The 20,440-nt window shown below is 43.6% G+C and overlaps 1 long non-coding RNA gene across 6 annotated transcripts in view; it reads left to right on the forward strand.

Annotated features, from left to right (window-relative positions):
* The first annotated feature begins 679 nt into the window (after positions 1-679).
* LOC118632379 overlaps positions 680-20,440 on the forward strand; it is a 33,318-nt gene continuing 13,557 nt past the window's right edge. For 3 of the 6 annotated variants that reach the window (XR_004960016.1, XR_004960018.1, XR_004960017.1), the window contains exons 1-3: positions 680-833; positions 1,150-1,362; positions 18,613-18,669. This is a non-coding gene — a long non-coding RNA (uncharacterized LOC118632379). Of the gene's footprint in view, positions 834-861; positions 1,005-1,149; positions 1,363-18,612; positions 18,670-20,440 lie in introns of those variants that run through there. The other 3 variants (XR_004960019.1, XR_004960020.1, XR_004960021.1) reach the window with 3 other exon arrangements.

Here is a 20,440-nt window from a genome sequence, read left to right on the forward strand (position 1 = left end):
TTTCTTTTTAGTGCTGCACCCGATCATAATCAAGATGGTAGGTAAAAGGAGACTGCTTATATGACAACTGGCAGTCCCTGGTACTGCTAATTCCAACTGTGTACATGTTCCTCACAAAGGGCTGGCAAGTTCAGTCTGTCTTTGGAGCAAACACACAGGTGGCCCAAAACACACACACAAGTGGCCTGCCTGGAGGTGGCAAATACACAAATGATACTGAACTGGTGCGTGTCTCTCTGGCAGTGAAGGACTTGGTAGTGACACCTTCTGGCCCAGCACTTTGTCCCTGAGGACCAGAGGCCAAAGCCCTGACCCCTGGACAGATCGCGAGCCAGGTGGGGCGACTTAACCGCGCGGAGCAGCGACCCCAGAGCAGGGAGCACTCCTCTGTCCACTTCTCAAGCCGTTGGAGCATTATCCGTCCCCGATTCCCTTTCCACCTCGGCAGGAAACGGCTCTCATTTTCTTTTCTCACGCTGGTCTTCAACCCAGGCGTCCTTTGGGCTCACCGTTTGGGGGCTCTCCTAGTCAGTAACTCCAAGGACTCAGGAGCGGTCGGGAGACACTTGCCTCCCCTCGTGCCGGCTCGCCCCGCCCCTCCCCTCCGCAGGCCCCGCCTCCCGTCCCCCGCTGCCCAATCCCCGATTCCGCTCCGCGCGCGACATAATGGCGCCCTCGTAGTCCCGTTCGGACGCCCGCCGTAGAGGCCCCGCCCCACTGCGGTCTTTGTGGCCTTGTTCGGTCGTGGACGTAGGACTGCGTTGCGTCCTCGTAGAAAAGGTGGGGTTCCGTGTGGAAACCGGCCAGGTGTTTCGTCGGCAGCCAGAATCAGGGTGAGGCGCGGGTTCCCTGGGTTGCTGCTGCGGCTGGGCGTTGGGGCGCGGGGCTGAGCAGGGCCCCCGGCACCCTGAGAGCAGCGCGCGGTCGGAAGTGCCGCGTGGGCAGATGGGCGCCTGACGTCCCCGGAAGCCCCGCCCAGGGCGCCCTGCCAGGGTTTCCTGATGGTAAGCAAGTCGGCTCTGCCTCAGCTGCAACTGCACGGTCCCCTCCTCCCGCCGTCCCCTACGTGCCCGGAGGGGCTGATGCCGGAGGGGCGAGTCCCTCGTGTGGACTCGAGCCCTGAGCAACGGATTCTCGACTTCCCTGCAGGAAAGAATTCAGGACGCGAGCCAGAGAAAGTAGAAAGGCGGGCGTACCGAGCAGAGAGGATACGCAAGAACAGCCTCTCCGCAGACAGTAGGGACTCTCAGCAAGCGAAGGAAGAGAGACCCCCACCACGTCTAGAGGTTGAGCTTATTTTATACCTGTTTGTAGTTTCTATGGGAACTTGCTGGTCTGAGGAAACGGGGAGTGGAAATAAACGTGAGTTTAACTTGAAGTTTACAAGGTATATTTTGTGGCGTTGTGCTTTTCTTCCATGGAATGGGTAAACCATAAGGTCCGGTGTTGGTGAGTAGGTATTAGTCAGTCTTTTCCGGAATCTTCTTTGTCCAAAGGCTCTTTGTGGTCTGCTTGCATCTGTGGTCAGCGAGTTCCGAGTCAGGCAGCACGTAGCAAGCCCCTGACTCAACTTTGTAGTTAATTTGTACAGTTTTCTTGTCCCTCTCCTATATTCAGGAGGTTCGTTTTCTGTAACTTCCTCAAAGCTGAGATAGCATTGTAGTCCCTGCCTGTCTGGAATAAAAGTCTCTGGAAGCCTGTTCTAGGAGCCCCAGGGGCAGAGGACATTGGGGTGATTTGGCCGTTTGAAACTATTGTAAGCCTTTATGACCATCACCTTAACATGGAATCTCTTCCACTATGGCCCTGAGCCTTGGAACACTCTAGGTGTTTAATTTATAAGCAGGAACCACGTCAGTGGTAGAAGGCGAGGATATCTGTACTCTTAATCAGAGCAGACTGCATGCAGTTAGTCTGTGTCTTTAAGACTGTTAGTTGAGCCCTGGCCGGTGGCTCAGCGGTTAGAGCGTCTGCCTGCGGTCCAGAGAGACCGGGGTTCAGTTCCTGCTAAGGGCATGGCATGTACTTCAGTTGCAGTTTGTCCCGGCCCTCGTTGGGTCATGCGGGTGGCAGCCACTCGATGCACATCTCTCTCTCTCTCTCTCTCTCTTCCTCCCGCTCTATCTGAACAAAAATGAAAAAATGTCCTTGGGTGAGGATTAAAAAAACAAACTGTTATGTGAGAAGACCTCTAGGTCAGCAATTTTCAACCTTTCTTTTTTTATCTTACAGCACACAAACTTATAATTCTGTGGCACACCAGGAAATATTTTTTTACTGATCTGACAAAAAAAATAGGTATAATTTTGATTCATTCACAGAGGACAGATATTGTGTTCGCTGTTGTCATTTTTGTACTTGATAGCCAAAGGGAAAAGAGGACAGTGCACCTGACTGAATAGTCAGGTATCACATGTTTATTTTTTGCAGCACACTGGTTGAAGATCTCTGTTCCTGATGACAGGCTCAGAGCTTCATTTTTGTTGGAATGAAGGCAAGCAGTGACAATCCCCAGATTCCCCTGGTTTCAAGTTCCCGATGAATGTACTGACACTAGCAAGCTCTCTGTGTGGCTCACACAGCATCCATTACTGGTACTGCCTAAGCATAAGCTGTTGTGATGACTTCTCTGAAGTTTATGTCATCTACCTGGGGTCTGTAAGTACAAGGTTCAGGAAACAAACAAACCAGTTTTAGTTCTCAATAATTCCAAGGCAAAGAATGGGAGAAAATGAAATATTAGTTCAGAGGGCTGTAACCAAAGTTTCATTAGAAATATTCAGGATCTGGAGAGGGGAAGGAGTGGGGCAAGAAAAAAAAAAAAAAAAGATTTAGGATCCAGTCCAGTTCACAGATGAAAAATAAGATTTAAACACTTATTATTATTTTTATCCTCACTCAAGGACATTTTTGCATTTATCTTGAGATAGAGCGGGAGGGAAAGAGGGAGGAAGAGAGAAATATTGACGTGAGAGAGACCCATCGAGTGGTTGCCACCCATACAACCCCAACTGGGCCGGGGAAGAACCGCAACCGAGGTACGTGCCCTTAGCAGGAACCGAACTCGGGCCTCTCTGTTCTGCGGGCTGACACTCCAACCTCTGAGCCAAACCAGCCAGGGTGAAAAATAAGATTTTAAAGACAACTGAACCTAGAATCTATCCACAATTAGACATTATAGTTTATATTGAAATAATTTTCCTCTCTAAAATTACCCTCATTTTATCAAAAGATAGCCAATTTAAGACTAATTTATTGTATAAGTTCAATTTCAATAAATTTTGCTTGTCATTTGTGTAAGTACAACAAGAATCATAATTCATCATCTAGACTCTTTTTAATCGGCTTTGCTGGAATTTCATAAGGAATATTCAGGTTGAATTATACCCTTGCAGGGCCAAGAAGCCAAACCACATAGTTGCCAGCAGCATTACCTATTGATATGGGTGAATTTCTCAGATTCTCAAGATCCCCAAAATGTCATTCCTTATCTGGAAAGACTGCTGTGAACCATGTAAGTAAGGTACAAGGCTGTTTCTCCAAGGAGCTTTTATCAGCTTCCAAAGTACATCTAATTTCTGAAAGTTTTCTGGTGACATCCATATCTCTCTTAAACATGGCATTCAAAGTCTTGGTAATAAACCTATTTCCAATTGGGTCCTGTTATAAAAAGAACATATTTCTATCGAATTTATGGAAACAGCCATATTGCTATGAAATAATAATACTCATTCAGAGTCTCCCCCCAGGGTGTGGGGAACATCCAGCCTGTGAAATCAATACCAGCTAACATCACACACCTCATCAAATTAGCCTGACCAAATATAGCAGGCTAATTTTTATTTTATTTATTAATTTTTATTATTGTTGAAAGTATTACAGATGTTCCTCTTTATTCCCCATTGACCCCCTCCTTCCCATTCCCAACTCCCTCCTGCCTTCCCCAGCCTAGTGTTGTTGTTTGTTGGTTGTGCATATATGCATATAAGTTCTTTGGTTTATCTTTTTCCACCCCCTCCCCCCCTACTCTTCATCACTGAGGTTTGTCAGTCTGTTCCCTACTTCCATGATTCTGGATCTCCTTTGGTCGACAGCTTATTTTGTTCATTATGTTCCACAAAGAAGTGATATCATGTGGTACTTATCTTTTTCTGACAGGCTTGTTTCAATTACCATAATACTCTTCAGGTCCTTCCATGTCATCTCAAAGGGTAAGAGATCTCTCTTACAGCTGCATAGTAGCAGGCTAATTTTATTTTATTTTATTTTTTTATCCTCACCCGAGGACATTTTTCCATTTTTTGTTCCAATAGAGTGGGAGGGAGAGAGAGGAAGAGACAGAGAGAAACATTGATGTGAAAGGGACACATGGAGTGGTTGCCACCCACATGACCCAACCGGGGCAGGAGACAAACTGCAACTGAGGTACGTGCCCCTAGCGGGAACCAAACCCAGGACTCTTTGGACCGCAGGCCGGCGCTCTAACAGCTGAGCCAAACCGGCCAGGGCCAGGCTAATTTTTAAGTTGATAATTTTTTTTTTAAATCCTCACCTGAGGACATTTTTTCATTTTTTGTTCAGATAGAGTGGGAGGGGGAGAGAGGGAGAAACATCGACGTGAGAGAGACACATCGAGTGGTTGCCACCCACACAGCCCAACCAGGGCCGGGGACAAACTGCAACCAAGGTACATGCCCTTAGCAGGAACTGAACCTGAGTCTCTCTGGACCGCAGGCCGATGCTCTAACCGCTGAGCCAAACTGGCCAGGGCAAAGTTGATAATTTTGTATGGCCTACAAATGATATAAATATCCAAATGGCCCTTGGCAGAAAAAAAGTTCCCCACCCCTGCAAGAGGGATCAGGTAGGAAGAAGAATATAAATGTTTTCATATTGCTTACAAAGGTATAATTGACCAAATTGTTCTGAGTCATAGGTAGTTTAACAGAAAATAAGTTTCCATATATCTGGAAAACAGAAAGACTAAAAATTAGCAGTATTTCCAACAAAAAGTTAAATTTTTTTTTTTATTGATTTGAGAGAGAGGAAGAGAGATGGAAACATCGATGAGAGAGAACATCTATTGGCCGCCTCCTGCGTGCCCCACACCTGAGCATGTGCCCCGATTGGGAATCAAACCGGCGACCTCTTGGTAAATGGGTCGATGCTCAACCACTAAGCCACACTGGCTGGGCTAACAAAAAGTTATAAAAATTATAATCATCCTCAGTTCATTTAGTTGCATATAACCAATTCTTGTCTATCTTGATCCTTTGCCAGCAGTTCATGAATCCAGTTATTCCGCAGCGCTTCTCAATTCTCAACCTGTGGATCGTGACCTCTTTGGGGGTCGAACCACCCCTTTCACAGGGGTCACCTAAGACCATTGGAAAACACATATTTCTGATGGTCTTAGGAACCGAGACACCATTCCTGTATCCGTCTTCAGGCGGGTCCGCCCACATGCAGATACGCTCACATAAAATGTGAAGAACTTTATTAAAGGGTCCGGGCATTAGTAAGGTTGAGAACCCTTGCCTTAGAGCTTTATAAATTTTAATCCATTTAAAGGTATAATCTAAAAGTTTATTCTGAGAAAATTGTTTTAGAGTAAGCAGAGTCTTTTTCATGAATCTTTCTGAAGATGAAACACTCTTGCAAAAGTATCAGAGAAAAACAATGACTATAAATGTCAAAACTTAAAATGACATGATTATAGATATGATTATTATATAATTGACAACTTTGATTTTCTGTAACATAAATAAAGATATGTTTTTATTGATTTGAGAGAGAGGAAGGGAGAGTGGAGAGAGAAAAACAAATTGGTTGCCTCTGGTACAAACCCTGCACCTTGACTGGGGATCATTCATACCCCAACCACACCCTGAACAGGGACTGATCTCACAACCTGTGCATGTGCCCTGACTGGGAATTGAACCAGTGACCTTCGCTGCATGGACTGATGCTCAACCAATTGAGCCACACCGGCCAGGGCCCAGATGACTATTTTAATAAAACATAGAATTTCTGCTTTCTAGGTATAAAACCAATAATTCTATAAAATCATATTTGGGGTAGAATAAATACAAAAAACTTTTTTTTTAAAAAAAAAAAACAGAGTAAAAGAGCCAAACTCATCATTAGCTTACTTTTGATGTTTACATTTATTTATTTAAATATTAATCTTATTCAGTTTAACTATATTCAAAATTTTTCTTCACAGACCTACACCTTTCTTAGTTCTTCTTTGTTTCTTCTTCCTCATTCAGAAATAACCAACCTTATTTTGGAACAAACTTCATTCTTTTTTATTTATTTATTTAATCCTCACCAGAGGACATTTTTCCATTCTTTGTTCATATAGAGCGGGAGGGAGGGAGAGGAAGAGAGAGAGAGAAATATCGACATGAAATGGACACATCGAGTGGTCACCACCTGCATGACCCAACCAGGGCCGGGGACAAACCGCAACCGAGGTACATGCCCTTAGCGGGAACCGAACCTGGGTCTCTCCGGACCACAGGCTGACACTAACTGCTGAGCCAAACTGGCCAGGGCACAAACTTTATTCTTTTAATTTCTTCAAAAAATGTATTGCCATTGACATACAGACAGTTTTAAGTTATGAAACAGGCACCATAATGCAAAACTCACAAATTTAGGAAGGAACAACTGGAATAAATGAAATTGATTTGCTCAGATGGATGAGCATTTTTTTCAGTATTCAGTAGAGAAAACATGGTCTGTATTTGTCCTTGGTAAGGGAGTCTTTACCAAGCAGTTTGTGCTTTTAGAAATACCCAGTCTCCTTTTTGTACCCTTCAGTCTTAGGAACTGGGGATAATAAAAATAGGTGGGCTTGAAGTGCTTCGAGAGCTGCATTTCCGGTTTCACAAAGATTTGTAAGATATGAACAACTGTTCTCAAAATTTGGGTTGAAACTTTTTTTCCCCTATCCTCACTCATGGACATTTTTCCTTTTTTCCTCATCCGAGGACATTTTCCCATATTTTGTCCCACTTCCCTAAATAGGCACAATGTCTATTTCCATAATACATTCAGGTAAAAGAGATACAATTAAAGTTGACTTAACCCTAACATAAAACCTACTTAAACATTCCAGTTTTTCTAATTTTCTCAATCCTTACATTTTCATATTCTCTTAATCTAATTATAGCTTGAGTCAGGGCTTCACCTTTTTTTTTTTTTTTCCTTTATTGATTTTAGAGAGAGAGAGAGGGAGAGGGAGAGAGAGATAGAAACATCAATGATAGAGAGCATTGATTAGTTGCCTCTTGCATGTGCCCCACTGGGGATTGGGCCCACAACCTGGGCATGTGCCCTGACTGGAAATCGAACTGGCGACCTCTTGACGCTCAACCAGTGAGCCACACTGGCAGGGCCCTACTCTTTTACTTAAAAACAATTGTGTCTATATAACACAACATTCTATTTGTTTGTTCGTTTGTTTATTTATGGTTAATCCTCACTCAGGGATATTTTTCCATTGATTCTTTTAGATACAGTGGGAGGAAGAGTGAGAGAGAGAAAGAGATATCAATTTGTTGCCTCCCCCATGACCCTGACCCCGGTGGGGAATCAAACCTGCAACCTAGGTACCCACCCTTGACCAGGATTGAACCTGAGATCCTTCAGTCTGTAGGCTGATGCTCTAACTGCTGAGTCAAACTGGTCAGGGCTAAAAAAAAATTTTTTTTTTTTACTGATTTTAGTGAGAGAGAGGAAGGGAAAGAGAGGGAAACACTGATCAGTTGCCTCCTGCATGCACCCCAATCAGGAATCGAACCTGCATCTTGAAAATGTGCCCTGACCAGAAATTGAACCCTCAGCCTTTTGGTGCACAGGACAACACTCAGCCAATTGAGCCACACTGAACAGGGCCATTTTATCCACTCTTAAGTAAAAAGGATTTGAGTTCCCAGGGAAAGGTTAAGCCAATCTTTAACTTGATTTAACCTGCCTGACTAATGCTGGTAAGTCATTGATAGTCAGGTTTCTCATTGTAATCTCTTCCCAATTATTTAAGGGGCATCCCAATGGAGAATCCTTTGGGATGGTTGTTGAAAAACCCATGTGTAGTTAGGGGATCCTGATGACAGAATTTTTTTCTCAGGTAAGCAAAGTATAAGTTCTTGTCCTCCCAAACCCCTTGTTGTTTTAAGAATGAAAGGACGTGCCCAGCCTGTGTGACTCACTGGTTGAACATTGACACATGCACCGAGAGGTCGCTGGTGTAATTCCCGGTCAGGGCACATACCCAGGTTGTGGGCCTGATCCCCAGTGGGGGGCATGCAGGAGGCGGCCAATTGATGTTCTCTCTCATTAATGTTTCTATCTCTCCCTCTCCCGTCCTCTGTCTCTGAAACCAATAAAGAAAATACATTAAAAAAAAAGAATGAAAGGAGGAAAGTTGTAGCAAGAGATTTAAGGGAGGAAGAATGTGTTCAAGAATGAAAGGTTCTCTTTAAATGAAGTATGCAGTACTGATGGCTAGGAATAAAAGACTTCACAAAAACAGCATTGAGACCCATGATGGCAACCTAAATCCCCTCTAATAAAATGAGCAAAAGCCTACTGTGTGATTTAGGGCAAAAAGGGCTAATTAGGCAGAGAAAACATCATCATTGGTACCAGAACCTTTGAAGGGAGAGTGGGGTGAAGGGCTGGTGGAAAATAAAGCTGGGGGTAGCAAACTATTCTGCTGCTCTGCTAAGGAAGGTGAAAGTAATGGAGGCGTGGCCAAGACACATGAAAAACATGTTCACATCAAATTTACAACTAAACTACAGAACAACCATCATTCAAAACCGCCTGAAATCAAGCTGAATTTAAGTCCTACAACTACCAAACTAAAGAAGAAGCCACATCAAGACTGGTAGAAGGGACGGAGGCGTGGACGGACTGGTCCCACACCCATGTGCGGGGGACTCAAATCAGGAGGGACGCGGCTGGGAAGGTCCTCCCTGAGGATTGAGGGGTTTCCATCCCACACCAGGCCCCCCAGCTCAGGGTTCCAGTGCCAGGAAGAGAAGCCCCCATAACTTCTGGCTGTAAAAACCAGCGGGAACTAAGGCTGCTGGAGCCCCAAGCTGTTCCTCTTAAAGGGCCCACACACAGGGACTTACTCCAGGGTTTAGTGTGGGGGAGGCAGCTTGGAAGGCACCAGAGACAGTGGGCCCCTCGTTTATCGCAGTTAATCAGTTCCAGACTCTACCGCGATAAATGAATTTCCGTGAAGTAGGACTCTTTATTTATAAATTGCAGTTAGAGCATAGAAAACCTGTTTACAACCTTCTAAATACATTTTTAAACATTATTAGAGACCTCTAGACATAAAATAACACCCTTTAGTCACCATTACAGTCATATTACCCAATATATTAGACAAAATAAGGGAAAATAAGACATATTAGGCATTACAAATATATTATCATTGTAGATTTAATTACACACACACAGTTCTTACACACAACCACCAACCTATGAAAATAGTGCAACTTGTTCGCAAACATGAGCAAAGATGCTTCTGATGTGTAGCGATGTAGAAGCGTGTATGAGAGAAACGAACTTGCATGAGGCTGAGCCAATCAGTGGCCAGGATAGAAAGAGGATAGGATAGCCAATCAGTGAACAGCACGCTCTGATTGGCTTGGTTTCACCACACCTGAATTTTTAGAAAAAAGTTATTGCCCACACACAAGGAGTGATTGAGCAGGTGCACCTGGTGTTGAAGGATTTGCGGGAGTGCTTGAATACACAGGCCTACAGTCCATATGTACAGTCATTTAAATTTTAATTGTAATACAGGGGTGTATAATTGACTCAGACAACTGAGCATGTGCTGTATCATTTTCACTGTCTTGATCAACTTTTTAATGAATATATTTGAAAAAAACTGCGATAGAGTGAAGCTGCGAAAATCAAAGTTGCTAAAGTCAAAGCATGAAGTGTCAAGGGACGACTGTTCAGGGAAGTACTGAGTTGTTTGGCATCGGGGTAAGGGCTGAAGAGGCAGTTTTCTCCTGGACAGACATACTGGCGAAGGCCATTGCTCCTCTGGTGAGCCCTTCCTCCACGAGGCCAGCAGATGGACTCCATATCTGGGACTTTAACAACCTGGTTTAAATTGTTTGCCCTGCCTGGTGATTCCCTGAGGCCCTGCCCCACCCAACTTGCGGCCCACCCAATCTGTTCCCAGTGGCTTTACCATAGGAATGGCCTGTCTTGACTCCTGCTTCAGATTTTCTTCAAATTTCTCAGACAAGCTTAATCTCAGTGAGCTCCATACCTCTCACTAAGTGGCCCCAGGCTTGGCACTAGGAGCAGCCAGCCTTGGCTCACAACTTGGCTTTGCCTGGGCACAAGAAGCAGACATCAGCAGATCACTTTGTAGCTTATGCCTAGTGGCCCCAGGTAGAACACAGGCAGAGGCCGACCTTGCCCCAAAACCAGCACACCCAGTGGACAGGTTGAAGCACCACCACCCAACCACCTCCACAAGCAACACACTCAAGGAGTGGACTCAGTGGGTACCAGAGCCCTACTGAAGTAAGTCTTTCTCTGTGTAGGGGACCCTGCAAAGCTGATCCTTCAAGGTAGTCAGAGGTCAGTGGTCAGTGGGCACAGCCAATCCTTGAAGCTGATCAGCCTGAGTAATCCCCTCTCATTGACATGTCAACAGTAATCAAGACTCAATTACAACCGAAGGGTATAGTCCACACAAGGGGTGCACCTCGAGAGCCCAGCTGGAGTGATCAGGGAGTCTGTGCCACTGGAACCCACAGGACACCTACTACAACAGTCCACCCTAGGAAGCCCAGGAGACATAGCAACTCCACGTAATACATAAAAACAAACACAGAGAGGCAACCCAAATAAGGAGACAAAGAAACATGTCCCAAATGAAAGAACAGAACAAAACTCTAGGAAAAAAAAGCTAAGCGAAATGGAGAGAAGCAATCTAACAGATGCAGAGTTCAAAACACTGCTTAGAAGGATGCTCAGTGAACTTAGTGAGGGCCTGAACAGCATAAAAAAGCACTCAGTCTGAAATAAAGGATGCACAGTCAGAAATGAAGGAAGTACTAATTGAAATAAAGAATAATTTACAGAGATTCAGTAGTAGAGTAGATAAAGCCAAGAAGTATGCCATCAATCTGGAATATAAGGAAGCAAAAAACACCCAATCAGAACAGCAAGAAGAAAAAAGAATTAAAAAAAAATGAGGATAGTGTAAGGAGCCTCTGGGACAACTTCAAGTGTACCAACATTTGCATCATGGGGGTGCCAGAAGAAGAGAGAGAACAAGAAATCAAAAACCTATTTGAAACAATAATGGCAGAAAACTTCCCTAATTTGGTGAAGGAAACAGACATACAAATCCAGAAAGCACAGAGTCCCAAATAAGATGAACCCCAAGAGACCCACACCAAGACACATCATAATCAAAACGCAAAAGGTTCGGGACAAGGAGAGAATCTTAAAAGCAGCAAGACAAAAGCAGTTAGTTACCTACAAAGGAGCTCCCATAAGACCGTCAGCTGATTGCCCAGCTGGTGTGGCTCAGTGGTTGAGCATCGATCCATGCACCAAGAGGTCGTTGGTTCAATTCCCAGTTAGGACACATGCCCAGGTTGTGGGCCCATCCCCAGCGGGCGGCATGCAGGAGGCAGCCAATTGATGTTCTCTTTTATTTATGTTTCTATCTCCCCATCTCCCTTCCTCTCTCTCAAATCAATAAAGAAAAAAAATTAAAAATCACAACAAAAAACCCACAAATGCTGTTGTTGATTTCTCAAAAGAAACTTTGTAAGCCAGAAGAGAGTGGCAAGAAATATTCAGAGTGATGAAAAGCAAGAACTTACAACCAAGATTACTCTATCCTGCAAAGCTATAATTTAGAATCAATGGACATATGAAGACTTTCCCAGACAAGAAAAGCTAAAGAAGTTCATCACCACCAAACCAGTATTATATGAAATGTTGGAGGGTCATCTTGAACAAAAAGAACATAAAAATATGAACCATAAAATGGCAGTAAATACACACCAATTGACCATTGAATCTACAAACAAAATGAACAAGCGGAATAGAAACAGACTCATGGATACAGAGAACACTTTGTTGGTTGCCAGATGGGGGGCGGGGAGGCTGGGGGAATAGGTGAAAAAGGTGAAGGGATTAAGAAGTACAAATTAGCCCAGCCAGTGTGGCTCAGTGGTTGAGCATTGACCCATGTACCAAGAGGTTGCTGGTTTGATACCTGGTCAGGACACATGCCCAGGTTGTGGTCCCGATCCCCAGTGGGGAACATGCAGGAGGCAGCCAATTGATGTTTTCTCTCATTGATGATTCTCTCTCTTCCTCTCACTCTAAATTCAATAAAGAAAAAAATTAAAAAAAAAAAAAAAGAAGTACAAATTAGTTGTTAGACTGACAAGGCTAAAAGGGAAGCGGGGAGAGGGGGTGGGAAAAAATAAACCAAAGAACTTATATGCATAACCAATGGACACAGACAATAGTGTGGGAAAAGGCAGGAGGGGAGTGGGAATGTGGAGGAGTGGGGTCAGTGGGGGAAAAAGGAGGAACATCTATAGTACATTGAACAATGAAAATGTTTAAAAAATAAAAATAAAATTATTCCAGACCATTGAAAAGAAAAGAAAAGAAAAGAAGAGAAGAGAAAAGAAAAGAAAAGAAAAGAAAAAAGCTCAATGTTACTATCCATAAGAGATGCAAATTAAAACAACTAAGAGGTATCACCTCATACCTGCCAGAATGGCTGCCATCAACATATCATCAAACAAGTACTGGCGAGGGTGTGGAGAAAAGAGGACTCTAGTACACTGTTGGTGGGCATGCAGACTGTTGCATCCTCTATGGAAAACAATATGGTGTTCCTCAAAAAATTAAAAATGGAGCCTGGCAGGTGTGGCTTAGTGGATTGAATGTTGTCCCATGGACTGAGAGGTCCCGGTTGAATTGCTGGGTCAGGGCACATTCCCGGGTTTGGGGCTTGCAGTAGGGATCATGCAGGAGGCAGCCAATTGATGTTTCTCTCTCGCATCAATGTTTCTCTCTCTCTCTCCCTTCCTTTCTCTCTAAAAAAATCAATGAAAAGCCCTGGTCAGTTTGACTCAGTGGTTAGAACGTCGGCCCATGGACCAATGAGTCCTGGGTTCGATTCCGGTCAAGGGTACATACCTTGGTTGTGGTTCATCCCTGTTCCTGATTAGAGTTCTGCGGGAGGCAGCCAGTCGATGTGTCTCTCACACTGATGTTTTTTTTTTCTCTCTCCACTCTATCTGATGATAAATGGAAAAATATCCTCGGGTGAGGATTAAAAGAATAAATAAAAATAAAAAATTGATTAAAAAAATTAAAAATGGAAATGTCATTTGACTCTGTGATCCCATTTCTAACAATATATCCTAACAAGCCTGAAATACCAATCAGAAAGAATATATGCACCCTTATGTTCATAGCAGTGCTATTTATTATTATTTGTTATTAGCTAAGATGTGGAAACAGCCCAAGTGTCCATCAGTAGATGAGTGGATAGAAAAAGCTACGGTAGATACACATAATGGAATACTATGCAGGTGTAAGAAAGAAAGATCTCTTACCCTTTGAGATGATGTGGAGGAATTTGGAAAGTATTATGCTAAATGAAATAAGCCAATCAGAGAAAGACAAATATCACATGATTTCACTTATTTGTGGAACATAGTGAACAAAATAAGCTGATGAACAAAATAGATCCTGAGACATGGAAGGAGGGAACAGACTGACAAACCTCGGAGGGAAGGGAAGTAGGAGGCAGGAAGAGATAAACCAAGAACTGATATGCCTATATGCATAACCAATGGAACAGAAAACAGTATGGTGAAGGGGTTGGGTTGGAGCAGGGAGGAGGCTGTCAAAAGGGGGAAAATGAGGGACATCTGTAATAAAAAATATTAATAAATTAAGTGTTAAAAAACAAAAAGTTAAGCTATTATGAACATGTTTTTGGCAAAATAGTCATCATAGGAATAGAAAATTAAAACAAATTATTTAAGCCCTAGACAGTGTTGCTCAGGGGTTAGAACGTTGGCCTACCAACCAAGGAGTCCTGGGTTTGATTCCGGCCAAGGGCATGTACCTTGGTTGCCATTTGTCCCCAGCCCCCGGGGCAGTGCAGGTGGCAACCAATTGATGTGTCTCTCTCACATCAATGTTTTTTGTTTTTTTTTTAAAGATTATTTAAAAACTTAAAAAAAAAAAAAAAAAAATGGAGGCCTGGAACCTTAGATTCTTCCTTTACAAGTGCATATGGTGATGATAATAGAGGAGGGGACGGAGTTGATCCAGTCATTTCCAATGAGAGCAGTTTAAGGAGTGGTGGAGAAAGCAGTCCAAAGGGCAAACAGCTTGGGGTTCCTCCAGGAAAGTAAAATACTGAATGTTGGGTCTGGCAAAGTTGGTGGACTGGGCTCAGGGGAGCGCTCACAGAGACAAGAGAATTTAGTTCAGCAGGGGGTTCAGGGTTGAAGGAAGTGCTGGGCAGAGCGAAGAAGTTATATCCAAAGGCTTGAGTAAGGGCTGTGGAAGCGTCCAGGGTACAAAAAAGAGCGCTCTCTCTTTCTCTCTCTCTGAGATTCTATAACCTATAGGTGGAAAGGTTGTGGGGAGGAGAAGTTGTGTGTTTTACAATGTTCTCCGTCCACGGACATTGCCTTGCGACGGGCAGAGTGCCTAGTTCGTATTTCCCGGTCCAAGATTGATTTATCCTTTCATGGGAGCACCTTATTGTCTCTCTCTGTCTCTCTCTCTTTTTAATTTATTGATTTGAGAGCAAGAGCAAAGGGAGAAGGCTAGAAAAGGGATTTCTCCTTTATGTTGGAGGCCATCAATACACCTCTGTTGTCAGAGGCCACTGGGAAAGAAAGACAAGAGAGTGAGAGAGTTTAGGAGCAAAATCAGAAAGAAGGAAGAACTGTTTCCTGGTTAGCAAGTCCTTATCAAGTGTGAAAGCTAAAACCTGAGAAGAAACAGAAGAATCCCTGGGACTCAGCCATCCTTCCGAGGCCAGAAAGTGTAGGTCATCTTCATCTGGGGTACAGGTGGTGGTCTTTGGGGTCTCCCTTCATAGTTGCTAGAAAAGATTATGGTGGAGGGGCAAGTCCCTAGTGGGGACAGACCCTTGAGCCAAAAGGATTCTTGGCTTTGCACAGGAAAGAATTCAAGACTCCAGCTAGACAAGAGGTGAAAGTAGAAAATCAGGTTTATTGAGCAGAAAGATGATAAGCAAGAAAAACCACTCCACAGAGAGGGTAGTGGACTCACCTCACTGTCGAAAGAAGAGAGACCAGCAGGAAAAACTACTCTGTAGACAGGGTAACAGACTCTCTTCATGAGAGAAGGAAGAGAGACCTCAACTATTTCTAGAGGTTAAGCTTATATTTATTTATAGTTTCTATGGAAAATTGCTGGTATGGGGAAAAAGAGAGTGGAAAAAAAGTGTTGGGATCAACTTTAAGCTTTATAAGGTATATTTTGTGGCCTTGTGTTTTTCTTTTATGATGTGGGTAAATGATAAGGTATGGTATGGGTGAGTAGATATTCATCTTTGCAAGAATTTTCTTTGTCTGGAGGCTGTTTGTGGTCTCCCTGCATCTCTGGTCAGCTGAGTTCCATGTCAGGCAGCGAGGGGCAGGCCCCTGACTAAACTTTGACTGTAGTTAATTTATATGGTTCTCATGCCCTTCTCTTATATTGGGATGACCAAGATGCTGGATGTGAAGTAAAGCAAGAGTATGGAGCCTTGGAGCCTGAGGTGACAGGCAGGATGGGCAGAAGGTCTGAGGCAGAGGATTGCATACTTGAGACTGATCAGATACTGACCAGGGACTGGGCCCCCTAGGAGTGGGGACAGCAGTGTCACTGGAAAGGGACTGGGCCTGGAGCTGGTCTGCCTCGGGCTGACCTGTAGTGTGTGGGTTTTTGACTTCATGCAGGAAATATTTCAGGTGACATGAGTCCAGGTGATTTTTTTTTTTTTTGGTGGTACTTGCCCCTAGAGGGAACTGAACCCGGGACTCTCTGGTCCGCAGGCCGATGCTCAACCGCTGAGCCAAACTGGCCAGGGTAGAGTCCAGGTGATTTTGAGAGTACATTTATTGACACTGGGGACAGTGAAACAAAGGAAGGGCTTAGGGTAGAAGAAGACAGGAGAGAGACTAGGCATGGCTGCAAAGTGGGGCTGCTGTCAAGCCTCTGGGGAGTCAGAGAAAATGGGGATTTGGGGACGGGTTCAAGGGGTTAGCCTGGGATGAACTGCTGCTGCCTGCTGCTTCCCTGGTTGCAAGTCTTGTGGGGACACTTAGAGTTTAGGAGAAAATTAATTAAGAAAGAAAAGGCATGGGCATACTGCCCACAGTTGGCATCTTTTGTCTTGAGGGCTTTTATTTTTCTTCTATAGGCAGGAACACTAGGGGAGGTCTCAGAAGAGGGTTTCAGCAGAATGTTCCTGGGATTTCCAGCTGTGTGTTTTTAATGTGTTGGTATACCAAAATGAGTGAATAGAGGGACCAGGATCATTTTCTGGTCTGCTTTGCTTCTATCTTGGATTTATTTGTTTCTAATTGGTCTTTTTGTTATTTATTCCCCTGACATTATGTGTCCTTGAAATTGGCTGGCACTAAGGGCACCAACTGTGTCTCTGTTCTCTATCTCCCTGACCAGGGTGATTTGAGCTATTTACTCTCTGGTTAGGGAACAGAGGTGTAAACCCTTTGCTCTCGTGTCCTTGTTTAGGGAAGATATGATCTTTCGATTTACTAGCTGGCAGTAAATTGCTTGACTTGTTTGGCCTTATTTGTCTAACAAGCTGTCTCAGTTTTCCTTTTCCCACTTGTCAGAAATTCTCCTAATATCTAACTATACTAACTATACTACCTCAGCAGGACTGACATTTGGGACAGGGCGGGAGGAGTTGTGGCAGAGTTTGCCAAGTCCTTAGGGGTACAGAGGCAAGGGAGCCAGAAGGACTGAGTTGAGGAATCCCTTAGGGCAGGGTTCCTGGATGCCTGGGTGTTCAGGGGCCTGGAGGTGTGAGGTGTGTGCACCAGCCTGTGCGGACACCTTCAAGGGTTTTGAGACTTAGTGGGAAAGAGGTGCTTTTTATTTTTATTTGTTCTATTTTAATCCATTTGATTCTTCAAGGCAATGTATTCACATATTTAAAGAGTTACAAACTTGCATAAGACTTTATTATTCCAAAACTTCTCTTACTTCTTGCTCCCTGAGGAAATATTTTCAAACCTTTGAACTTTTCTCTGGGAGTTTTAGTTTTTCCTTTTGTATCTGCATTTCTCCTCTGTGCGCTTCCTTCACCAGCTTCACTATATTTGACTGCTTTGGTCTGAAATATCTCCTCATTGTTTTTTTTCTGCCCCCTGGTCACACTTTGCTGCTGCTGTGTGTAGTCAGCCATTTATTTTTCTTTCCCCTTTTAGTCATACCCGTCACTACATTTTGCACTGATTGCTTTTTGACAACTCATTTGGGAATGAGACTAAATTCAGAGGTTCTGGGAGTGGGTCTAGGGCTTTGTCTCAGGCTCTCATGTTTTCTTTATGTCCAAGATTTTTGTGTGTAGTTATTTTTCCCTTAAAAATAAGGGAAATGACATATAAGAGGTACATTATAAAACATATCTCAGAGGTTTAAAGAATACCACTCAACCCAAGATCTGTGTATTCACCATCAATCTTTAAAAAAAATTGTGGCCCTGGCCAGTTTGGCTCAGTGGTTGAGCGTTGGCCTGCAGACCACAGAATCCTGGGTTTGGTTCTTGCTAGGGGCACATACCACTAAAAAAAAAAGTTGTGTATGTTTTAAAATTTTTATTGATTTCTAGAGAGAGAGGAAGGGACAAGGAGAGAGAGAGAGAAAGAGAAACATTGATGTGAAAGCAGAACATCAATTGTCTGCTTCCTGCTTGCCCCCTACTGGGGATTGAGTTTGAAACCCGGGCATGTGCCCTGACCAGGAATCGAACTGGCAACCTTTAGGTGCACAGGATGATGCTCAACCAATGGAGCCACACTAGCCAGGGCATATTCACCACTAATCTTAAAACAAATTATTTTTCTTTATTGATTTTAGAGAGAGAGGAAGGGAGATGGAGAGAGAGGTAGAAACATCAATGAGACAGAACATCGATTGGCTGCCTCCTGCATGCCCCCCACTGGGAACTTGGTCCACAACCTGGGCATGAGCACTGACTGGGAATTGAACCGGCGACCTCTTGGTGTATGGGTAGATGCTCAAACACTGAGCCACACTGGCCGGGCCACCACTAATCTTAAATGAACTCTATATATCCTTATCTTATGACTTTTTTGTAAAGTCCAAGTCATTATACCACCCTCCCCAAACACTGTCTTAAATTTTATGCTTGTCAATTATAATTTGACTAAAATTGTATGCCAGAAAAAAATGTATTGAGTAGTTTTGCGTGTCCTTAGATTCCATATGAATTGTTTACGTACTGTGTTTTCTTCAGTGTTTTTCCTTTGTTAATGCACTTTGTTGTTTTCACAGGATGATTCGAAGACCAAGCACAAAGCCAAAGCAGTTTTAACTACTTTATACTATTTAGTAAGTTTAATAAACAGGCAACAACTGATTTCTCCATTGTTCTGTTAAATGATGTGTAGATTGTTTAAAAAAATTTTTTTTTTTTTTATCCTCACCCGAGGACATTTTTCCATTTTTTTGTTCAGATAGAGTAGGAGGGTGAGAGAGGGAGAGAGAGAGAGAGAGAAACGTTGACGTGAAAGGGACACATTGCACAACCTGGGTTGTCACCTGCACAACCTGGGTTGTCACCTGCACAACCCAACCATGGCTGGGGACAAACTGCAATCGAGGTATGTGCCCTTAGCGGGAACCGAACCCGGGTCTCTCTGGACCACAGGCCGATGCTCTAACCGCTGAGCCAAACTGGCCAGGGCTGTAGATTGATTTTAGTTTGGGACATTATCATTATTATTATTATTATTATCAGTATTAATCTTTACTGTTAAAAATTAGATGGTCATTTTGTGTGTGTCTAGATCTGGACTCTTTACTCTGTTCCATTTATTTAGTTATTATTTTTTAAAATCCTCACCCGAGGATATTTTTTTATTTATCTTCAGATAGAGTGGGAGGGAGAGAGAGGGAGAGACAGGGAGAGAGAGGAAAACATCGACGTGAGAGGGACACATCGACTGGTTGCCTCCCATGCGACTCCTCCGAGGGCTGGGGGTGAACTGCAACCGAGGTACGTGCCCTTGGCCGGAATCTAACCCAAACTCATTGATTCACACAGGCCAATGCCCTACTGCTGAGCCAAACTGGCCAGGTCTGTTCCACTGATTTATATGTGTATCCTTCAATCAATACTGCAACGTATTTATTGTAACTCTACGCTAATTCCTAAAATTGGGCAGTATGAGTTCAACTTTATTTGTTTTTTTCAAAAAATTTGGCTTTACTAGTCCCTTTGCCTTTCCACATAAATTTTAGAATACTTTTGTCTATACCTATAAAAAATATTGCTGAGATTAAAAAAAAGTTTTTTCTTTATTGATTTTAGAGAGAGAGGAAGGGAGAAGGAGAGAGAGATAGAAACATCGATGAGAGAGAACATTGATTGGCTGTCTCCTGCACACCCCCACTGGGGATTGAACTCACAACTGGGGCGTGTGCTTTGACTGGGAATCGAACCAGGACCTTTCAGTCCATGGGACAACTTTTAATCCACTGAGCCACACCAGCTGGGCTTTGGGGAGTTTTTAAATTTATAAATTCAATTCCTTTATAAGTATAGGGCTGCTCAAATAATGTTTTATGCTGGGTGAGCTGTGGTATTAGGCTTTTGAGCCATTGGTACATTTTATTTCAGTTGTCAAACCTACGTGAGTAGAGTCTTTATAGTTTTCCCATATTGCCCTTTGAGATTGTTTTGCCCGAACTGGAATCTTTTCAGTCATTATTTCTTTGGATACTTTCTAGCTCCGCACTCTTTCTCCTTCCCTTCTGGGCTCTCCTGACAGGAAAGGCCGATGTTTGTTGCAGTCCCACAGATCCTGAGGCCCTGTTCATCTTCTTGCTGCTGTATTTTCCCTCTGGCTTTCACACTGTGTCATTTCTATGGGTCATTTCTATTGTTTCATGTTTTTTTTTATCCTCACCCAAGGACATTTTTCCATTTTTTGTTCAGATAGAGTGGGAGGGAGAGAGAGGACATGCGAGAGAAACATTGATGTGAAAGAGACACATCGAGTGGCTGCCACCCTCACGACCCAACCAGGAATGGGGACAAACTGCAACCAAGGTGCATGCCCTTAGCAGGAACCGAACCCAGGTCTCTCTGGACCGCAGG

The sequence above is a fragment of the Molossus molossus genome, unplaced genomic scaffold, assembly GCF_014108415.1.
Source record: "Molossus molossus isolate mMolMol1 unplaced genomic scaffold, mMolMol1.p scaffold_m16_p_17, whole genome shotgun sequence".
NCBI classification, from domain to species: Eukaryota; Metazoa; Chordata; class Mammalia; order Chiroptera; family Molossidae; genus Molossus; species Molossus molossus.